Source organism: Dermacentor albipictus, unplaced genomic scaffold (assembly GCF_038994185.2).
Source record: "Dermacentor albipictus isolate Rhodes 1998 colony unplaced genomic scaffold, USDA_Dalb.pri_finalv2 scaffold_110, whole genome shotgun sequence".
Lineage (NCBI taxonomy): Eukaryota > Metazoa > Arthropoda > Arachnida > Ixodida > Ixodidae > Dermacentor > Dermacentor albipictus.
The window spans coordinates 161,409-173,335 of NW_027225664.1; the positions used below are offsets into that span (position 1 = coordinate 161,409).

Sequence of the window (11,927 nt, forward strand, 5' to 3'; positions counted from 1 at the left end):
GTATGTGCACCTGCATGTAATCATAGAGTGTTTCTAGAAACGATATTTCATCATCAGGTAGTCTGTAGACAGCACTGACATGTTATTTCATCCTTCACATGGAGCGTACACCATACTGCTGCAATATCAGGAGCTACAGGCATAAATGTGTAGGATATTCCGTGCCTAACTAGTAGGGCTCCATCTCTTGATCTTCTGTCCTTCCGCACAATTGCTTAGCTTGGCGGTACAAAATATCCAAGTGCATCCACGTTTCAGTAAGGGCTACTATATCTGGCTGATAAGGAAAAAGAACAGCTTCGAGTTCATGCATGTTATTGATAATACTGCGACAATTCATATTAAAAATTTTCAGCGCTGAGAATTTGAAGTATTGGGCGTTCTTGCGCTCTTTTTTCGTCGTTTCTTACAGCTTCAGCTATGTCGTTTCGTTCAGTGCACCATATGAAAAGGCGACCATTTACAGGTACTTCGTCGTAAATTAATGTAACCTTGTAGTGGCGGTCACGGTTTTCTTTTGTTTTGTGCCCTAGCTTCCTTCTCACATCACCAATTGGTTGAGAAAAATGCTCTCTTATGGAATAGCTTGAGCCGTTCAATTTTGAAAATCTTTTTGAAATGCTGATTTTGTCACGATGGTCCAGCAACTTTGATTAGTGGTCTCGCTTAGTGTTCATAAATCGGCTTTTGGGCAGCAAGCAGATGAATTCTTTCAGTTCTTGTAGTAGTAAATTCCAGTATATCCTGAAATGTAGAGTCGCGAACGGATTAAAATGTATCACGGCGAAGGCGGCTGGAGCGACTGCGGGGCCGCACCACGGCGCTGCTATCGCGCTGACGACACGAGTACCCCGAATGACGTCAAGCTTCTCCTCTGCACCCTCGCTCTCGTGCTGGTGCTTGTCATGCAGGATAAATTTCAAGGGCGGCGTTCGGCTGCTCTGCTGCTGGCGGTCGGGACGAAGGGGCGCGTGAATCGCCAGTAGTTCAGCACTTTGCACTGTCGCGCAGTAGCGGACGGCCGCAGGCCACTAAACCGCCGCGCTGTGAAAGATTAAGAACTCGATTTTTTTTGTCGGCGATCTGCAGTCGCGGACACAATAAAATGATGCATGGCTTCGGTTAAAAACCGCGGACCAGTTCCAAACTAGTGAAAAAGGCGACTGGTGTCGAGACGTCTGCTCTTGCATGCGCGTCCCTCTTAACCCGAAGCCTCTGCAAACTTTTAGCATCAGCTTTGCGCTATTTATACGTAGGGAGCAGTGCGAGATGACGCCGCTATAGTCGCAACGCCTGATACGCTGCCGGAATGCGTTGTCGGGGGGGCGATTGTTCTTTGCGTCTAGCTCACGCTGCAGCTGACGGCTGTCATCTTAAAGCCGCAAGCCATATACACTTTTTTTTTCTATCGCGTGGCCACGTTACCGTGTAGGCAATGGATTGTTGCGGCGTCTCGTCTGCTACACTCGGAATTATCCGCGCGCAACAGGTTGTTGGAATGACGGTGCTCGATCACTCGTTATATTTGCCCATGCTACCTCGCACTGCTGGGTTTATTCGCAGTAGATGAAGTGGCTTCAGTAGGCCTTGTCCTATAAGAACTGTCATCATCAAATCTTGGTTTTTATTCCTTTTTGCCTCAACGTCGAGCGCTTGATGACGTGCAAACCGTGCGGCTTGATGCTCTACCATCGGCGGCTCGCTATTAACAGACTCCTTGGCCGCTGCCGTGAGCTTGCTGACGGGCAGTTTCTAATCCAGCATGTTCCACGCACTGAATTGCACTGAATTGCACTGAGTTGCACTGAATTGGCGTTGTTAGGGTGACCACCATGTTGAGTGGAATTGCCTCTGTTTCTGGCGCATGGTATTAAAATGTGTTCGTGCAAAATTATGCCATGTGTATAGATGCTAGTGTTTTCTTATCACGCATATTTTGCCCTCACGCATATTTAGTTGTGGTGTAATGCCCATTGTCCTAGCGTTTCTTTCCTCTTCTTTCTTGTTTTAGTTTATGTAAAGTCTTGTTTGTTTCAGGCATACTTGTATGCACCAGATCATTCATGTTTCCCAGCCCGATATTGTTGGCCTTCGTTATCTATATCACATTTTTTTGTGCCCATTTCTGTCCGAGAGCAGGTGCGTCCTGCAAATTCACTGTGTATTAGCACCCTACGCTTTCCACTGTATGCCTTGTAGGGGGCACGCACCCGCGCCAAGGCTTTCCAGGGGTTCTTTTCCGTGCCCTTAAGCATCTCAGGATGTTTCGATAAACTGATTTGATTGAAGCTTTGGAGAAGCTGCGAGCTAAAAGGTACGCGCATGCTACAGCAGGCATCTCGACACCAGGCGCCGCCGCGTCTTTTAACCGAAGCCATGCTTCATATTATGGTTGTCAGACAGTCAGACGCTCGTCGTCCCAAGACTAAGAATGATCCCTTTTAATGTACCATCGTGAAATACATACAGCCATAATGGTCACATGACCTGTGTGAGAACTGGTTCAAAGAAATGAAAGCATAGCGCGTACCTTAGCGCGTGTCCGTGGCTCAGGCACACACACAGTGCGTATCGGGATGACGTCACATCTTCCCCGTTTTACAAACACTGTGTGCCTACCAAGAAAGGAAAGCACTTTGTAAATCAGTCATCAATGCCGAGCCTTTTCGGCGCTCGTACGACGCGACCGTATCACGGTATCACGTAGTTCTTTGCTCGGGTCTCGAAGTTTCGTTCGGTGGGAGGGTTTCTTAGTTGTCGGATGATTGCTTAGCCACGATGTCCGCGTTGTCGGTCGCGTCCGTTGGCAGGCTGCTTTGTTGAGGCTGTTCGGCCGGGACAGGACTGGTTTCTCCTCCGTTTGGGAGCAGGAACAGATGGCGTCTGTTTCTGCGTACGGTGCCCCCTGCAGTCTGGACTCAGTAGGATCTTGGTGTTGAGGAACAACGAAGGACTGTGCCCTCGGCGCATCTGTCTCTCAGCCATACTTGGTTGCCTGCGGATAAACTGGGAAGAGGTCTCGCAGCATGACGTCTGTCAAAATACATCTTTGGTTTCTGCCTGCATTTTTCGTCCTGCGTTTTCCAAGAAACGGTTACCACTCGCGTTTTTTAAGCGGATGGCACGCATGACACTCGTGAGCGTAAGCGGCGGCTCATTAGCAGTTGCGCTGCGCTATAGCTGGTTGGGCCCGGTGTGTTTCTGTAATTCAGCAAGGCAATGTATGGGTCCGGCTTTCTTCGGTAGTCTTGAGAGTCCCTGCCATGCGCTCAGCTTCCCCGTTAGCTTGCGCGTAACGAGGGCTCGATGTGAAATATTTGAAGCCGTATTTTCTTGGAAAATCAACGAAAGCAAATGAGATGAACTGTGGTCCGTTGTCTGATATTACCGCTTTCGGTATCCCATGCCTGGCGAAGATGCTTTTCAGATGCTGGATGACCACCTGTGACGATGTCCCTTGATCCAGGAGGGCCAGCTCAGGATACCTGGACTGGTAGTCGACAACAACAAGATAGGCAGCTCCTTTCATCTCAAATAAATCAATTCCGATTTTCTCCCATGGAAGCTCCGTTGTTTCAGATGGGATCATCGGTTCGGAAAATTGGGTGCGCTCTGCAGCACAAATTTGGCAGTTGGCTATGGTTGTTGCGATTTCCTGGCTCATTCCCGGCCACCAGACTGATTCCTTAGCGTTTGCGCGGCAGCGGGCAATAACTTGATGCCCTTCGTGGATTCTCTGAAGCATTGCTTTCCGCAGAGATCTTGGGATTATTAGTCTGGCGTCGTTTAGAAGCAACTGCTTGCAAACCGTGATGTTGCCATGATGTGCGCAGAATGGTTTGAGAACGTGCGGTAGCCTATCCTTTGCGGGCCAACCTTGCATGCAAGCTTCGAGCAACGATGCGCACTCGGGGTCCGTTGCCTGCTCTGAGCGTATGCAGTCGAGCATGGCATCTGAGAGCGCATATCGAACGACTCCATCCACGTGAGCCGAGACGTCAGCTTCAGACAATTCCCCGATATACAGTCCCGTGTTCATCCCTGAGGCTCGAGAAACTGTCCGCTGTAGCAATGGTTTTACCCGGGACGTGTGTGAGCGTGAACGAGTACCGCATAAGACGCAATCTGAACCTTTGGATTCTTGGTGGAAGAGAATCGAGAGGATCACGACCCAGTAGTGGAAAGAGGGGCTTGTGGCCTGTCTCAAATAAAAACGTCAGGCCTCTCAGAAATTTGTCGAAGCGTTCGGCTGCCCAGGTCAAGGCCAACGCTTCCTTCTCGATTTGTGAATACCTCTGCTCTGTTTTTGTGAGCGATCTGGAGGCATATGCTACTGGACGTCTTTCGCCAGATGGCTGCTCCTGGAGTAGTACAGTGCCAAGTCCTTGTGAAGACACGTCCGCCGAAACGATTGTCGAGTACATGGGGTTGTACCTTGCCGGGCATCTGTTAGAGCTGAGAGTAGTCTTGATCTTCTCAAAAGCTTCCTGTTGTTGAGTTCCCCAACACCAGTCGCTGTCTTTGTTGAGGAGGCTGCGTAAAGGCGCAGCTATAGACGCAGCATCAGGAAGAAACCTTGCGAGGTGGTTCATCATGCCTAATAAGGAACGTATTCACCCCCGTATTCACAAACGCACCTCGACTTGACCCTCCACTCGAAATGCTCCTTGAGGGCGGTTTTTCATTTCACAAATCGCCCTCCACTTGAAACGCGCCTTGAGTGAAGGAAGGCTCGAGCGCTTTACTAGAGAATCTCAAGGTAGCCTCGCAGCTACCTTGAATCGCTCCTCGAGTGAAGCTAGTGCGTAAACATGGCTGCCTTGCGATCTGTCGCTCGCCTCGTCAGCATTTTCCGATGGACGCCAGTTGCCTCCGTAGCTTTTCTTGGGTTAACCATGCTGCGCATTTTCAAGGGCTTCGTTTTAGGGACCGTTACAGTCCTCTGGAGCGCTTCGGCACCGGAATTATTCCACTGCAGCGCCGAGACAGATCGGCCGTCCTGTCAAGAAGACTGCGAGCTAGTGCAGTGACTGTCGTCTTACTCCGTGCATGAGCCAGTTGATGACCTGCATATGGGTATTCCTCGTGCCAATGCTCCGAACCTACTATCGGCGTCAGTGCATTCACGTGTTTCTTGCGGCTCATCGTAGAAAGCCGTATCAGTTCAAGCACGGCCCGATACATAACTGCGGCGGACTTTGAACTTGCAAAAAGAAAACAGCTACGAAGATTCCTGTCATCAGTGCGTCTATTGCCTGTGTGCGTGTGTCGCTTGCGCGAGCGCCGGCCGTCGCCCCATCGGCGCTGTTTGTACTCGGGCAGATCGCCACTGCCTACGCTTATCCAAGGACGGCGAATCACACCGCAGCAAAGCGATCATCTTTGTAAACGAGCAGGTGCGTTCACTTTAACTTTAGCAATTTTATTTCATTTGATGCGGCTAGTTGCGCTAAGCAAAATAAGAAATGGACTGTAATTTCGCACGGACCGTGTGCTGTTGGTGCAATTTAAAGTCATAAGCAATAATTACGCAATCCTTGCTTACAACCATTCAGTTTAATTAGCTTGTCATCCCTATGAAGATCCAAGCTGAACGAGGAAGTCACCAACCATGAAATGGCATTCAGAATGATACCTGCACGTATACACAGATTAATGTAATGTTTTGTTCGAATAAAAGAGACAGAATAACAATACAACAGAGTAGAGTTTTGTGCATCACGTAATTTTTTATTCCAATAAATAAAGGTGTAGCGGTGTAGTGACAGCACCTAATACAGACAGTGCTAGCAAGTGGTAGCAGGTATATCTCGCACACATTTATTGCGAACATCCCAGCTCTCTATAGGTTTCTTTATGTAAGTGTTAGATCCCTGTTGTCGGTCTTGCTGAGCAAGCGGTAGACCAGCGGAAAAATGTTTCTTTGTAAATAAAAATAAATAAAAACAGTATGAGCTACTTAATGTAACAAAAAATCGCGCTCTAGAACACAAACTTCTTAAACTAATGTATTATTACGAAATGTAAACTAAAGAAAACGAATACAGTACCTAAGCTAGTTTCATGGACCTTCTTTAACATCGTATGTTTATTATCTACCCCTTCTTTTTGCAGGAACGAGGGTGCCAACACACGCACGAAGAGCAACTGCCTTTCCAACTGTGTTGTGTGTGCCGCACTTGCATTGGTGTGCAAGTGGAGGAGAGGTCCAGCTAATGTCCTGCTGCACTATAATAGCCGTCGAAATATTCTGCTTAAGACATCTATCATTTTTCTGATATCCTACCAGCTAAAACGTCACCACTAAAAGCAGTTTGGCTGCATGTATTTGCCTTCATAGACACGTTGTAGCTGAAATTGTATTTTTCATCCAGATGGCCTTTCTTCAGCCATACTTATTAAGTCAGTATGTACCCCTTAATAATTTCTGGTCAGTTAAAGTGCCAATTTTTTTTCTAGAACAATAAATTAACATTATTCTCGCCTTTTTGTACTTTGATAGTATGCAATACAGCGTGAACTCTGATCCTACAAACAGAAGCTGTAATGAAGGAGAAGAAAGGGGGTTGACCGAGGGGCGCGATTTTTAATAACCATATCATGAGAAGCCAACAAGCAAAGTCACCGAAGACCACATAAGGGAAATTACTTGTACTTAATAATTGAATTAAAGAAATAATAAATTAATGGCAAAGAAAGTGGATGAAAAAACAACTTGCCGCAGGTGGGAAATGATGTAGTTCTAGAAGTAGTAGTAGTAGTTAGTTCTAGTAGTAAAATATAAATACACAAGAAAGTGGATGGGAAAACGGTGCCGTGGTAGCTCCATTGGTTACAGCATCGCACGCCTATGGCAAGTTTTCTCAACCACTTTCATTGCCATTAATTTGTCATTGCTTTAATTCAATTAGTAAGTAGAAGTAATATCTCCTCTGTTGCCTTTGGTGTCTTCGCTTGTTTGTTTCCATAGATATAAACAGAAGTAGTAGTACTGCTGACAAACATATTCTAGAATAAAACACCATCTCTCTTCAAGACAGTAGTCTGTCGGGTGTAGCCACCCGACGCCATGCAGTTGTAAATTCTTGTAGAATATATGCTGTTTCTACCCTGCTTCTAGCTTCAGCTTAAGATGAATTATGACGGCCCGAACAATGAGTTTCTTCCATTGTATGCGGATGACAGTTGGCTTCAATGGGGCTTGCAGAACTTCAGCAATTGACCGAGGTACAACACCCAGGATAGCAGCGTGTCTTGTGGGATCCAAAAATAGGCCAAATGGTGATGCAGACTGTCACAATGACAATGCTGAAAATACAGTATAGAGCGCATTACTACCGTTATTTCAGAAAAGCTGAAATCAACCATCAAAACTAAGGCATATTTTTAATCTACACTTGCTCATGCTAAAGTAGCTTCAGCATGCCACAAAATACTGAAGTGCTGGCTACAAATGCTACGAAAGTGTGGCTTCACAAATTGTGCGCAGCAAAAAGATCCTGTCGCAGCTGCAAGTGACCACGGGCAACTGATGACCTCGCCCATCATATTCATGCAATTTAAAACAAAAATTATATGACAGCTGAAGGGGAATACAAAATTAATTTGATTTCATTGACATGGCTGTTTCATGTTTTTGGTTCTAAATAACAGGGTGTCCATTTCGCCATTTTGTGAATGGACACGTAACATGAATATTTTTACAGTGTTTATGAAAATAAGCACAGATGAATTACCGGGTAGGCTAGTCAAGTACTTCTTCAGCACCTAGCTTCTTTCAGGGAAGCGAGCTGGTGCAATTCTAACAGGAAGGCACCATATCTATCGATGCTTTCAAGTCTGCCAGAAGCCTTACTGTGCAGCACAGGCGTTGATTTTTTCATCAGCTGGTCCTTCCAAGGCCCACATCCTGCACCAGAATGCCAAATCGTTCATGTAGACGGGGCGCTCGCGCGCTAAGTAAATTCAGTATACACAAGCAATGGAAATGAAAAAAAAACGTAGTACAACTAAAAATATGTCGGCATTGCGTAAACTTGAATGCCCAGTTTATGGAACGTGCATCAGCTGCTACCACATAGCACACTGAAAGAGTTAGAACGAAAAAACAAATGGCGGTGATGAAGTATTGACAAGTGAATTTTCGGAAGATTAAAACATTGCGTAGCGTATATGTGAAGTGAGGAAGCACAGGAAATGCAGGCACCAGTGCTGGTTCGTTGACCATATGTGCTACAAGTTGAGCAAGCCGACTGACCACCACGGCTTCTAAAACAAAATACAGGACTCAAAAGACGCTTGTTTTTTTTTCTACCTGCCGTAGCTACGCATTCTGCCACATGTGTACTATAACTGCTTCTCCTCTACCGAAAGCTTTCATACGCGATACTGGAATGATCGTTGGATGCAGGCGCCGATCCGTACCTTCTACATTATCGTTTAAAAAAGCGAAACCATGCAACAACAGATTGTCGTGCCGAATCTTCCACAAGTTCCAATTAGCAAATAAATAAATAAATAATATATGTTTTGGACAAGCTTATGCTGCCTCGAATATGTTTCAGGTACTAATTAATGCCCGCAGCATGAGCAACTGGAGTCAATCATGCTTGTGCACATCGGAAACGGCTTGTCAACAGCGCAGCGGCATCCTGAAGAAAACCGTATTGACATACTGTGCTTCCATGAAAGAATGGCTCACTCACCCATATTTTCTGTCCTGTTGTTGGTTTCAGCAAACTCACAGTACCACTCGGTCTTGAAGGTAAACAAAGCTGCCCATCGGCCGTTCCATCTATGGCCTCAGAAGTCATTCAGGCTCGGTCACCATACGCACAATGAAAAAATCACCCATCATAACCGCGATTATCAACCGCAATGTCAATCACCAATAAAACACTAGGGGGAAAAAAGAGCAGCGGACAAATGCCGGCGCAAGTTATCTTGGTTCTCAGCCATTCGCCATGCTCTCAGCTGTTGGGATGCGATTGTTGCCAGACCTCAAATACAGCTCCCGCTTGCTCTATCAGTCGAACGCTCGCAGTGGCAGCGTTGCCGAGCTAAAGTTGTACATTGCGCCGTGTAGTTGTTTGATTAGGAAGACGAATGAACTGAAACACATATTTGTCTTAAATAATGGGACTTTTAATAAGCACATTGAAGAATAGTCTCGATATCAGACGCTTTTCTCGGTCGATACACTTCACTTGAGTCGAGGGCGCATTTTCAAGGCGTTCCTTGGCGGAGGAAAGGTGAAGTAGTGTTCATGAAACGCAACGGAGCCTTGAGTGAAGGAAGCCTCGTCGCCTCGACTTGGCTGAGTTGAGAAGGAGCTTCAAGTGAAGGCGCGTTTAAGAATACGGGGGTCAGTGACGTTTTGGAGTCGAGGCAACTCCTTGATTGCTCCGATCTTAGAATCTGGGCGCACACCATTGGCGTCAAAGATCATGCCCAGAAATGCTACTTGCTCAACAGCGAAACAACATTTGCCCCTTTTAAGGGTTACTCCTGTTTGTTCCAGTCGGTCGAGCGCGTTACGACGGCAGTTGTCATGTTCCACTTTGTTCTTGCCGTACACCAGAATGTCATCCATGTAGTTCAATACCCCGTCTAGGCCTTTGACGGCCTGCGAGAAGGTTCTTTGAAAAATTTCTGGTGCGGATGTGATTCCGAACGGGAACCTGCGGTAGCAGTACCGCCCATACAGCGTTATAAAAGTAGTGAGCTTTTGACACTCCTCGGAAAGCTTTATTTGGTAGAATCCAGAATGCGTGTCCAGTTTAGAAAAGACCTTGGCTTCCTGGAAGCTTCCCATAACTTGCTCTACCGTCGGTAGCTGATGATGCTCGCGTCTGACAAATTGGTTCAATTGAGTTAAGTAGACGCATATCCTGACCGCTCTAGACGGCTTCATTACGGGGACAATAGGAGCGCACCATTCGGTCGGTTCTTCGACATTTTGTATCATTCCTTCTCGTTCTAGCTTGTCCAGTTCTTGCTTGACGTCTGGGTGTAGACAGGGCGTACGGTGTTGCATTCGGAACGAGACGTATGGTATGTTCTCCAGATATGGAACCCGTGCCTTGGAATACCTTAGGATACTTGCTTACGATGTCGTCAGCAGTTCCTAAGTCGTCTAGGAAGCGAACGATTCCTAGGGCTTTGATAGCTGGTAGTCCCAACAAGGGGGTGCTCAAGTTATGCACAATGTAAATGGTCTGCTTCGAACAGTCGTCTTTCCGAGCTACTTAAGCGTCAAACTTTCCGATAGTGCAAATGCTTGCACTGTTCGGTCCTTTAAGATCACCTGCTTTGTCCAGAGAACGCGGAAGTAAAGGAAAATTTTGCCCGACGACTCTCACTTCGGCTCCTGTATCTACTTTCATGCGGAGCTTATGGTCGTTTATCAGTACCGTGACGAAGTGCTCAGATGGCGTGTTCGCAGATTGCTCGACCGTGCCAAGAAATTTATCAACTTCGGCAATGTCATCAAGATTCCCGTCTGCTTGTTTCTTTTTTCGGCACGCCTTTCCGAAGTGGCCCAACTTTCGGCAAAACCTGCACCTTGTTTCGCTGGACAACTGCTTCTCGGATGAAATGGTCCGGTGCAGAAACTGCAGAACTTTCCACGATAAGCTCGCTTGTGACCGCGTGCAAACTTTTTGCTCTTTCCAGGGGATTTCTCGGGCTTTACTGCGGCGACGCGAGCGTCTGGAATAGCGCCCTCCTGCTCTTTTAGCTCGGCTTGCTGTTTCTTTACCGTTTCGCTTGTGCGCGCTTTTGCCAAAGTAGCGCTCAGCGTAAGATTAGGATCCATCTGTAGTTCTTTCGAGAGAAGCTGGTCTCGTAGTCCTACTACGAAGCCGTCTCTTACTAGGCGTTCCTTCATTTCTTTGAACTCGCATCTGTCTGCTAGCCTGTTAAGCTCGGTTGCAAACTGGTCTACTGTTTCTCCCAGTTGTTGGCGGCGTAGATTAAAGCGAGCACTCTCGTAGACTGTGTTCTTGGTATGGACGAAATAGCCCTTAAATTTTGACTTTACGAGGTTGAAGTCCTCCATTTCTTCGTCTTTCACGTTTAGCGACTGAAGAATCTCCCGTGACTTTCTGCCCATTGTATAGAGAAGAGTCCTTACTTGTACTTCGTCTGGTTTCTCATGTAGTCCGGATGCGAATCTGTAGTCGCCGAATTCATCCATCCAGGCAGGCCAGTCCGTAGCGTTCTGGAAGTCGAAAGGCCTAGGAGGCTTGATTCCTGCCATGCTGAAGCGTTGCTTGACGAATGTCACCGGAAAGACTTGCTCTTGTGGAAGCAGGCGCTCGTTCGCTTGTTGATGGGCTGCTGCAGCGCTACATCGTAGCCAGTTTTGAGATAGCCACTTCTGACACCATGGATGCGATCTTGTACGCGTTCCAAACTCGAACGGAGGCGGTCCGGTCTTTCCGTTGCGAAATTGGCGGTCCGTTCCGTTGCGTTCGTCCGATATCAGACAACACGGAATGATTGACAGCAGATATCACTTCACAATTGACGTCATGGCGTTCGACACCGTTCAAACTGACCAAGCGTGTGCGGCTCGGTGGAACGGACCGCCTCCGTTCTATTTTGGAACGCGTACAAGATCGCACCCCATGTCAGACAGTCAGACAGACGCTCGTCGTCCCATGACCAAGAATGATCCCTTTTAATGTACCATCGTGAAATATACACAGCCAGAATGCTCACATGACTTGTGTGAGAACTGGTTCAAAGAAATGAAAGCATAGCTCTTATCTTAGCGCGTGTCCGTGGCTCAGGCACACGCACAGTGCGTATCGGGATGACGTCACAATTATGTCCGCGACTGCAAATCGCCGACAAAAAAAACAAAACAAAAACATTGAGTTCTGGTTTCTTAACAGTGCGGCGGTCTGATGGCCTGCGGCGGT

The 11,927-nt window shown here is 47.1% G+C and overlaps 1 pseudogene; it reads right to left on the bottom strand.

Moving 5' to 3' along the window:
- Nucleotides 1–6,651: 6,651 nt before the first annotated feature.
- On the bottom strand, nucleotides 6,652–11,608 carry LOC139053397 (uncharacterized; annotated as a pseudogene).
- Nucleotides 11,609–11,927: the final 319 nt, after the last annotated feature.